The following is an 11,179-nucleotide window of genomic DNA, read 5'->3' on the forward strand; positions in this document are numbered from 1 at the left end:
AAAAGGATATGATAAACTCATTATAAAATGACAGTTATTAGTATGTGGAGCAACGTGTACAAATTTCAGAGCAATCGAACGCATAGTTTTCGAAATTTTATCTATGCCAGTTAAGAAAATTACATTTCTACAAAATGTTCTACAATCCACAATACTTGACATTTATCTCTCAAAATTAAACAGTACATTCTTAAATATATATATTTTCAAAAAATGAAATGATTTTTTTTGAGGTTTCGCATGAGACTTCCCCCTTAAAACGAACTTTGAAACTAATTCAAAGGAGAGACCGATGAATTATAAATGTTCTTAACCCCTAATTAACCAGACTAATCAACACATTTTTACATTCACGAGGTATTCGTAAAATAAGTCTATTCATTTTCGTGCCCATTTCTTGTACGAACAAATTCAACGTTTGAAAAATTATTTGAAATTAAATCGTACGTCAAAGGGTTAATAAATGCATAAAGTTCATCGAATATGCTGGAACAATATTTTGATTATCTTCGAAAGGTTCATTACGAATTCGAGCACTTAATTTGTAACAACCTAATGGGTTCAAGAGTCACTGCTTGTTTTTCTCATCAAACTCTTTGGAAGGATAAGATATCGTTGGAAGGGTTCTAGGATAAGGTAAACTTTACGAGGGATTACGCGTTTTACAACTTCTTCGGACGTTTTCTCCATTACTTCTGCCCCCACCACGTCTTTTCCGGGATTTTCATCATCCTCTCCTTGGTTTTCCTCGCGACGCCATCGTTCGTTTCGTCGAATTTTACGGGCCACTTTCTTTGTCACCTTCTGGTCCTTTCGTTTCAAGTTACAGCATATTCGTTATACATAGTCGTATTACGTGCTACGCAGAGGTCGAACTCCCCCGATCAGAATTAATTTAACCGGTTACGACTTTCGAATTAAAAGGTCGGGCAAGCCCCAGAAAGCTCTTGGAACTTTTCCTATCGCTCAAACTCTCAGCGAAAGATATAAAAATTTAATTCCTCGCGGAGAATGACGTGCCACCGCCGCGGGCTTCGACTTTCTTTCAAAGTCTATCCCTTGCTTCGACCATCCCCTTTCTCACCCTTGCCTTCTTCTCTTTTTCTTCTTCGCTGGGGAGATAGCGATGGCCTCGAGACGTCGCGAGCAATAATTTCAATCGCGGCTTCTTAAATATCTCGAAGATCTTTCGATCCTCGTCGTCGCATAAACGAATCTCGAGGGTGTCTCGAATTCGCGAAATGTGAAAGATAACGCGCGTGTAAAAATTACTTCCTCGCCGCGCTTTGTTCCATTTATTCGATAATGTTCATGGAAAAGTATCGTATTCCGGATGCCCAACGCTGTTTCGCAAACCTCTCCCTTTTCCATCCCTTGTCCACCTATTTTCCAACCACCCCTCTTCTTCCGGTAAAAAAAGTTTCTCCATTCCGCGGGTCGTTTGCGGGATCGTTGCGGAGAAAATTCTCGTTGTCGCCGGAGATCGTTAAATACGCAGCTACCCCGAACATCATCGCCATTTTGAAGATAATATCGTAAATATCGCGGCGAGATTTTTGCAAATTGATTGAATTCTTCCTTCACAAGGAATTGTTTCAGCGAACAAATTCACGGTAAACTGGTGATCGTTGAAAACACGATCCCTTTCGGGCAGATTTTCGCGAGTAACGTTAATAATAATGGGCGAAAGGGTAGATAATTTCGACGCCACGCAACGCTGACACTAGCAAATTAAATTGCCCGGAAGAAATGAAGTTGATAGCGGGAATGAATCGTCCGGAAGCTCGCTGTCGAACCAGTTCTGATAACTTCGATGTTCTCTAGTGGCTCTTTTGCTCTTTTTCTATCGCATCTCAGTGAATCTTGAAGAAATCAATATGTCGGACCGATGTGACTGGAGATTCAACATCTCCAGTTTCAATATAGATTATTCGAGTAATAGAAATCTACGCGAGTAAATTAATTAAAAGTAGCGATTAATTCGATAGAATTTTCTTTTTATTGGTCGAAACGAAATAGAGGGAACGAGTATAAGCGAAGGCCTGTATCTGTTCGAGGTTTTCTTTCCGCTTTGTCGGGGCAATATTTCCGAGAAGTCGATAGGTCGAATCGCGGCCCCTAATTTGCAGGACGATTTACTTTGACGAGCATCGATTTTCCTGCGGCTTTTCCTCGCACAGGCCTGCTTTTCCGCGCCTCGAGAAGCGCTGAAAGATATCCCGAATGCGTTGCCCTCCGGTTCGGTTTTGTAAGGAACAGGCAATCTCTGTCTGCGTTAGATAACGCCGACAGAGGCAACGCGGGGGTGGCTTTTCATCTTACTAAATCACCCTCTGACTCTCCCACACGCTTTACCGTCTGTTGGTGTCTTGTTGTCGGAGGACTCCAAAACAACAGTCTTCCTTGGAAAGCTGCTACACTGGATTACGTGACTATTCCTTTCGTTGGCAGAAACTGATCTAATTATTGACCAGTGGGCCAATTTGTACGATTCAGAATTTTCGAACCTATTCGGCATCTCTAAGAACTGGAATTAATTCTCGTACCTATTCCAGATCTAATCTCTAACTTGGAAGACTTCTATGAACTTTGAATCTTTCAATATTCCCTACAATTAAATACTTAAAAAATTTCATGAAATAAGAGTTAGGGATATTCTTTTATTCAAACCTGACTTATATACCTCATAGTATAGATCGTATCGCCAGATTATGCGATTTGGCAAACAGTCTTGGCAATAATTTAAATTTATTTGGGGGATCTATTGCTTTATTTCTGACGCAAGTACGTAGATGATTGCACTATAAGCTATCGAAACCTGAGTTAAGTACTGTTTTATACTGTCGTTTCTTGTTCGTAAAACACCGTCAAATCGTACGAGACGAATAGGTCGACGCTAGGCTAGAATTAATTTTATCGACGCGAGGATGATATTTCTGGGCGAAGCTTTTGACATAGAAAAGGAGTTAGCAGAAGTATTTTACAGAGAAACGAAATTTACTAGAGAAATCTTTTAGTAATTCTATTTTTATTAGAGAAGACTCGGGTTCTTCGAGTATCGAATGCTAACTTGCGCGATCGAAATTGTTCGGGGGTTGGCGAAACAGGGAGAATGGACCAGCCGTTTCTGCCCGAAGGGTTCCACGAAGCGATTCGAGGCACGGATCCGCGAAGAAAGTCCGAGATCTCGCGACGGCGGCGGCGACCATAAATCGAACCACCCTCCCCCGGAGCACAGAAGCGGCCTGTACCGTAATGTACACTACTACCATCGTCGCTGCCACCCCCTAGACCAGATACTCGCGTGAAGCACTGACGCCAAAGTCATTTCCTAGAGCGAGGAGCAAGTTACTACAGCAACATCGGCAAGTCCTCGGCGGAGGGTAATAAAGCCATCTTGCCAACGGGGTGGTTTCGCCTCTTTCACCCTCCTCGCAGCCCGCCCCTGAGGAGGTGGCCGGATAGCGATCTATACTGCTGGGCACCCCTCTCGTCGTTGCCAGGCAACCGTCCCTCTCTCTGTCTCTTTCAACCCCTTCTACACCGAGGGTTCTTCCACCCTCGTTGAACGGAGAAACAGAGACAGAGCCACGGATGGGGATGGAGCGAGGCGAGAGGAAAGGAGGATCGAGGGAATGCACGAGGGAAAGGGATGAAGTATGGCCAGGCTAGCGATGGGTACTCGAGCATCCCTCTGTTTGGAGTTTTCGAGCAATTCGTGGGGCATCGAAACGTTGCGATCGGAGACGAACGGACGCTCGATTTTATAATTCTTCTATCTTGGGTGTTCCAAGGTTGACAGCGTGGACGCTGGTTCCCCGTTGTCGGTTATCCAAACAATGTTTGAGCTTGGTTTCAGCCCGTCGCTAGATTCTTCCTCCTTTTCTGCCTCTACGAGTTCAACGAGAAAAGAACGTCCGAGGGAGGAAAATTCAGACGAAGAGAGGTCGAACGATCGGACGAGAAAGAGAGGCAAAGCAGGAGAAAATTTGATCTTTCTGGAGGGAGAGGCGAGGAGGGAGAGTGGGGTAGACAGGGAGCAGAGATTGCGCCCTTATCTCGCGAGATACCGACCGCCTTCAGCTTCCGTTTCGTTCTCCTCCTCGTCGCACCTTCCTCCTCCCCCTTGCCTGCCTATTCCTAGGGGTGGATTGACAACCGAGGGTTGGATGCAATGTCCGATTCGATCTGCCGCAATAAAATTAGAACTCTGCGACTCGTGGACCCTGTGAAACTCTCCTCCGAGCTATTTACATGCTAGATGTTGCGGTAGACGTGCGGTTTCCTAAGTTCATTGTGATCGCAGACTGCTCTCAGTGACTTTTATTTCAGCGCCGAAGAGTAGTAAGACTCTGGTTCTCTGAAATAGTCCATTTACTTTTGAACGTTTCGATATATTATTTATGTTAAATATTTTCATTGCGTCGAATAAAATAGACGAGTTATAAGTACGAAACAGAGTATAGAAGGAAGACTTAGTGAGCGCTTCTCTCTAAATCGTTGGAGTAATCCTTTTTGCACTTCAGTTTCTGGGTTCAGAGCCGACGATTTTAACACTTGTTCGCTTTGTCGTTCACCTTTTGGCAAATTGAACGGTCGCCGCAGCTGTAATAAATTTACATCTGGATCATTTCGTTTCCTCATCCCCTCAGTCCACTTTTTCTCTATTTTCCAGTCTCTCCAGCGTTCCCTTTGAAGGAAGAAGGGACGCGAGCTGATAACGAGTTGATGTATGACCCAGTGACGTCACAGACGAGACCACCCCTCTTTTCCCCTTCGACGAACCGGCAGATTACAAAAATCGATAGCGTCGTGAACACGAGAAACGTCCAAATCGCGCGCAAAATACCAGAATTCACGAAATTTCGAAAACTTTACGTGTTCTTGAACGTAAAATTCTATTATCTTCAAAGACAAACGCTTCAAGGCTCGCGCAAGACTTTTAAATTCGTGTTTTAGCCAGGTTTCTGGAGGGTAAAGTCGAGGGTTGAAGTCGAAGAAAATTATCCTCGACTTCTCGTTAGAAATAAGGCTCCCCCATACCCCTTTGTTGTTGTAACAGCGAGAGGGACGAGTTTGGAGGTGGATGGGCCGTGGCGAAGGCGCGGTTAGAACTTTAATAACTCCTCGAGAGCGATGCCGGCGGTTGCCTCGGCTGAACGTGGCGTTTTCTCACGGAGAATTCCGCCAAGGCGCGCACCAACTCTCCGCACAACACCGGAGATGGAACCCCAGACGTAATTTCCGGTTTCGCCGTGGCGCTAGCGCGTTAGCCGAACCAAAAGACGATCGCTCAGCGAACGAGATAGCTTGAGATAACTCACTCCCTCGCGGTTCTCCTTCTACGTTCCTCTTTTGCCTTTCCTCTCCGTTTTCCTGCTGCTGCTCTCCTCTCGTCTCTTCATCGATTCTCCGTCTGCTCCGCTTGGGAAGTTCAGACGCACCTGGCAACGATGACTCTTCTTCGGTCGATCGAAACGCGGATACATTTTCCCGCTTCGCGGATGAATATCGGGGACAAAAGGAGCTGCTCGAGCCGCGGAATCGATTCCTCGTCATATCCATTAGGCGTAACGAGCACAGTGTCCAGGTCTACGAACCGTTCGTTCTGTTCGCCCATTAGCCGCCATTGATGCGGAAACGTGACGTTAAGTCTGAAATCGACGAGGATTGGGCATCTTAAGAACAACGCAAGACTCTTGTTCATTTTCATGACCGAAGGCGGAATGTATGTGGGTTTATGGTCTCAGGAGGAACCCCCGTATCATGCGGATCGTCGTAAAACGGTATAGTTTCGCTGCTCGCGCGAATCCGCGCGACGTATTTCGCAACCACGACGTTGATCGGTTCGCCATGATTTCTCGCGGTACGATTTGCACACAAACGGCTCCGACGAGATGCTTTCGATTTCGCTTTCGATTCATTCCTAATGCAATTACATAAGTCCTCGGTTGCTTTCGTGTCAGAGAGGACGAAGATTCGTGCCATGAGAGCCTTGGGACGAGCTTTCCTCGCCGGTGGAAATGTGTCGCGGACCGGAGCGTGTCTCCGTCGCGGTTTTAGCCACTAAATCACCGCGTGCGGGAATCGCTGCCAACTTCCCATCATGAATAATAAACGAAAATATCCGTGCCATGTGATATACTCTGGCGAGAGCAGCAAGTGGTTCGGGTTATGAAACACTTTTTGGCACTTTCTACGTCTGTGGCCACGTTACTCTGCGAACGAGACGTCGCGTTTATGGGGGAACTATCATACGCCACCTTGAAACATACTTTTATGTCGACCGATTCTGCTGGCTCGATTTTAATCCACTACAAGCCGCGACAAACGTTTCAGATTTAAAAGATTGAACCCAGTATTAGTCCTAGACTTCTATCGTTTTTCCAAACTTTTCCATGTTACTGTAACGGTCCTCAAGATCGAACGTTGGCCCCAGCTTTCTCCAAACTCGGTACTTGCGTCATCGAGCGTTCGTAAAAGGTGATATCTGCATTCCTGTTGAAATTCGAAGACGAAGTTCGAAACGACCAAAAATTACCATAATCTTGTGTACCATCGGTCGGCGATTCCCCTTCTATCTTGTTCTTCCATCATTTTATCAAACAGGATACGGTAAACCCGACATCCTCCGCTTCCGTTAGCAAGTAGTCGTGAACTATTTCCATAAGGATTTCCGCTCGTCCTACGCGCGGAATTTTTGCACGGCAAGCTTCTCGCGTGGCGTTTCTTCCTCCTCGCTCCTCGCCATTCCCCTTTCAGGCCACTTGAAATCTCTCCGTTTACGTTTCAACGCGGGGTCACGCGCGATACCATCGCTCGATTCAAGCACGAAGGCCAGAACGTTTCTGTCCGTGCTCGTTCCAGGGAAACAATAGCGAGGTTTTGTTCTTCCGGACGAGTTCCAGGGAAGTCCATCGGCGAGACTGAATTTTCCTCGACATTTTTGACCCTACGACTCCCGGGCAGCTTGATCCGAATCGTTGAGAAGCGTCCTGTTGGCCCTCTGAACTTTCGCCTCGCCGTTAGCCGATAGGTTGATATTTTCGAATCTTCGAACTGAAATATCAAAATACTCTACAGACCGAACGTTCAATTATTCAAACAGAGCGACAAGAGCTCTGAATACGAGAGATACGTTTTTTCTTAGCCGCAATAAATAACTCAAGTTTAAATGGCGAAATCTCTCTCAACCTTCTGATACGATCTTCAAAGATATTGGATATACAGTACTACGCTTCCTGCATCAATCTGTGTTAGGAATATTTGCGATGGAATCACCCCCAAGACTGTTTATGTTTCTTCGGCATGAGCGACTGTCGAGTAATCAGTAGCTGTGTAATTAAAAACCCATTTGAGCAGCTCGTTTGAGGTCAACCAATGTCGAGAACAAAGTCCCGCATAAACCACTTCCCATAAAATCTGGCTGGCTCCCATTTGATTGCAGGAATAGAAGCAGAACCGAACAAGGAAATCCTTCGAGCATGTTCTGCATATTTTTCACGCAAAAAAACACGACAAAATTCTGTACTCGTGGCGTTTTGAGAATGCGTAAAGTTTCATCGCGATGAGGGTAATCGACGAGTAACTATGAACCTACGAAGATTCCGAACAATCGAAATAAAAGTACTTATCGCAGGAGGATTTTTCTACGAGAAAAAGTCATGACTGTGAGATCTTCGTGTCTCTCGATCCCCGGCGAGGAGCAAGATTTTAGTATGGAATTTTCCAAAAGCTCGAAATTTCGCTGGGAGACGTAAAAGAGTGGTATTGTCACGGGAGGAATTTTTATTGGAATTTTACGCGAAACTTTATGAACTTATCCCAACGTCCAGGGATCTCCCTCCGAAGCTCTTGCATGAAATTTCCATTTTCCCTGGTCGATTCGCTTGTGCAACAAAAGGGCGCAAGATAGAGAGGTCGTAAAAACAGACGGCGCCTTCGAGGAAGCTTGGCGGCGCGGGTGTGCACGTACGTGTGCGTCGCAGGAAGCTCGTAAAGCGTAGTTAAAGTTTTAAAGGGCAGTTAAATTTCAAGCGAGTTAAGCCCGAGCATTATAATGGCGCGTGCCGAGCGAGGGCTGGCCGTTAAGGGGTTGGAACGAGAGATGATGGATGTATAAATTTCGTACGTAACCCCTTCGGTGAAAGGGGTGGCGAGCTTTAAAGTGCCAAACGGTGGGCGTAGTGGGAAATTCGCTGCGCTCAGCCTTTTCCTTCGCGGATTTCACTTTGTGGGAAGCCGGTCCCCGCTCTATCGTGATTTATGAATCATTTTTTGAACAGTAGTCGTCGTTGCAACGGGAGCGGTTAGATCCCTGACCCGCGGGGGTTACGTCGGCCCCCCATATTTTACAAATAATTTTTAATTTTCAAAATCTCGAACTTCATTTGCCATTCAAGGGGATCTTTTACTGTAAAACATATTTTTTTTTCTTTGGTATTTTTTTTTGTAAAGAAACTATGCAAATTCTTGCATTGGCGTTTTCATATACAGTAGAGTACCGATTATTCCGCACTCGGTTATCTGCAATGTGCGAATAAGTGGTATATTTACAACGACTATTCTTCGGTGAATGTTACGGATTATACTTCGCACACACAAAGAAGTCATAGCCGAATTATTTTCTATTAATAAATTGTATTACTACATTACCCATGGCTGTGTTTATTAGAAATCAAAAATAAATTATTAAGATAAATCACCAGGTTGTAGGTGTAAAAAAAAAATATTTCATATCGTTCTGGAAAAATTAATTTCGGTTGTGGGGGTCAATACAATCATTTTTTATGCATAGACATACTCCCGAAATCCTATCCACTTTCGAAAAAGAAATTCAGTAAGTGGACAAATATGTTGAAATTAAAAAATTTTAGATCGTTTTGAAAAAATTATTTTTGGTTGGGGGTATCAATTACAATTATTTTTGGTGAACTCACATATCCCCGAAATCCTACGTACTTTCGAGAAAAAAAATTCTTTACCGAAAATGTAATGTGTGGCCAGAAATGTTCCTCTAATTTCATTTTCTGTTTCAGTTCCTCTTGTGTTTATTTCTGTACCCAGTTGGTAATGTTGTGAGTGACACGAAAGTGGTAATGGGGCTCGAGAGCCCAAGAAAAATGCGCCAAAAGGATGTAAGGTCTACACAGTCCCAAGTATGCCAGATAATCGGAATTTTACTATATATTTGTTATAAAATCTGTTACATATAAGAGTCTGACCGTTCAACAGGTATAGCTCGACTGAGAAATACGTATAACTTCGATAATTCGAGAAGTTCGGTGATATGCTTATATTTCTAAGACTATATCTTTTAAGGAAACGTAAAAAAAATTCAAATTTTTTGGCGGTGTACAGTAGGAGACCCCCTTTAATTACCAATCGGTTCGACGTTTCGATATTTCGAGTCCGGTTCTCACGTTTGCTCGCGGAGAAACGCATCCCGTTCGCGATCGGTGTTCTTTCATGGCGTCGCGACGATCGCGTGGCTGTTTTTCACGATAAACGGCGCATTCTTCGACCGGCGGAGCGTACTCGCGAGCAAACTTGGTCATCGACAGGATTCTCATGGATATCCGAGCACGGTGTTACAGTTGTCACTGTCATAGTCGATTGGACCATTGAAATGGTAAAGAGGGGCGGCCGACAAGCGTCCCGCAGCATGGTGCGAGCACGCCTCCTGTCATTTCGATCCGGCGTGCCGCACGCGGAAGCGAATCCAGCTACGCGTCTTGCATCGGCTATCATTTTTTTGTTGTTCACCGACAAAGCATCCCGTTTCCTTTCAGTTCCACCGTGAATGCCATCAACGGGCCGAGAAAAGCACAGCGTATGCGTCCACGAGCATTTCGATTTCCATTCGCCCGCTAATCTTCAGCCAATTCTCGCATATAAAACGCTTTGGAACGCTTCTGCAATTAAAAGCACACGAAAATTAGCAATAGCGTGGGGTTGGTCGCGTTACAAATTCGATCGTTTAGACGGTGGCTTCACCCTCTTTGGACCATATTGTCCCTGTCGCGAATCTGCCCGTATAGCTAGAACCTTTCACACGATCGCCCACCCCACTCTTCGAAAATTTTAAATTTCAAAAGGGTTGCTGCGCGGCTCCGATTACTTATTTATTAGACCATTAACTTGTTACCGTCCATTGTGACGCCGGACCGCTCGAAACCGCGTTTATTCACGAAGTTTCATTCCCAGGAGTATCGTGATTAAACTCTTCGAATCGTCGAAAAGTCTTCTCGAATCGTGCGAGTCGATGGAGGCAAAACAGATGGATGGTAAAGATTTCAGAATCTATTGCGATAATCCACGGTACGACTTTGTTAAGCGTTGGGGCAAAGTCAAAGAACTTGAAAGGATTCCGTGCATATTCAACGAAGTGTTCGACCAAGCATGAAGTATGCAGTTACCTAAAGAAACGAACACTTTGCACGCTATAGCACATTATATTTGCACATGCTATCTGTATTTGTTCTACTCGCAGCCTAATCTTGATCCGACCCGGGGATATTATAATTAGACCTGTTTTAGTCTCGGGGGGTGATTTTATTAGAGAAACTAGGACAGGCTGTGTCTCCTTTCTAAGAGAAGATATACAAAATTGATATACATACTCCTACTACGGCGACCACATTTCGACGTTGTAATTTATCTTTTTTGCAAGTGCGGGCCGATAATTACCGCGAATCCAGTTTGTCTTCCACGAACCAATTTGCGGCGAAAATAATGTGAGCGTCGCCGTCAATGTTCCGCAAATCGCTGATCATTTTCTTAATATCACGATCGCCCCGTTAGTACTGAATAATTTTTGCATTTGTCACCGTGAACTCGATTCGTTGGCCTCCTACCATGGGAACACCTCGATTGGTACGCGTGCGAGTCACTAAATTTTGCAAATCCCATTTGATCTTTCGACGAAAATCAAGCACGTCCACCGTTGACGCAAAGTTTACCGTAGGACTCTCGCAGGGGGATGAAACGCGGTATTATCCTACGCGTGCGTTGAATTAGCGCCATTTAACTTGTTCTGCCCCCTGACAGGGTCGTGTCTAGATACTTTGTTCGAAACAAAGTGTTAAGTCTGCAAGGAACTTGCTATAATCACTATCTCGTTCTCTTCTGGCGACAATAAAAGTCATCGTTGGCGTTTTAGTCACAGTCCAATTGTCGG

This window comes from Colletes gigas, unplaced genomic scaffold (assembly GCF_013123115.1).
Source record: "Colletes gigas isolate AHSC1104 unplaced genomic scaffold, ASM1312311v1 Colletes_gigas_Sc00035, whole genome shotgun sequence".
Lineage (NCBI taxonomy): Eukaryota > Metazoa > Arthropoda > Insecta > Hymenoptera > Colletidae > Colletes > Colletes gigas.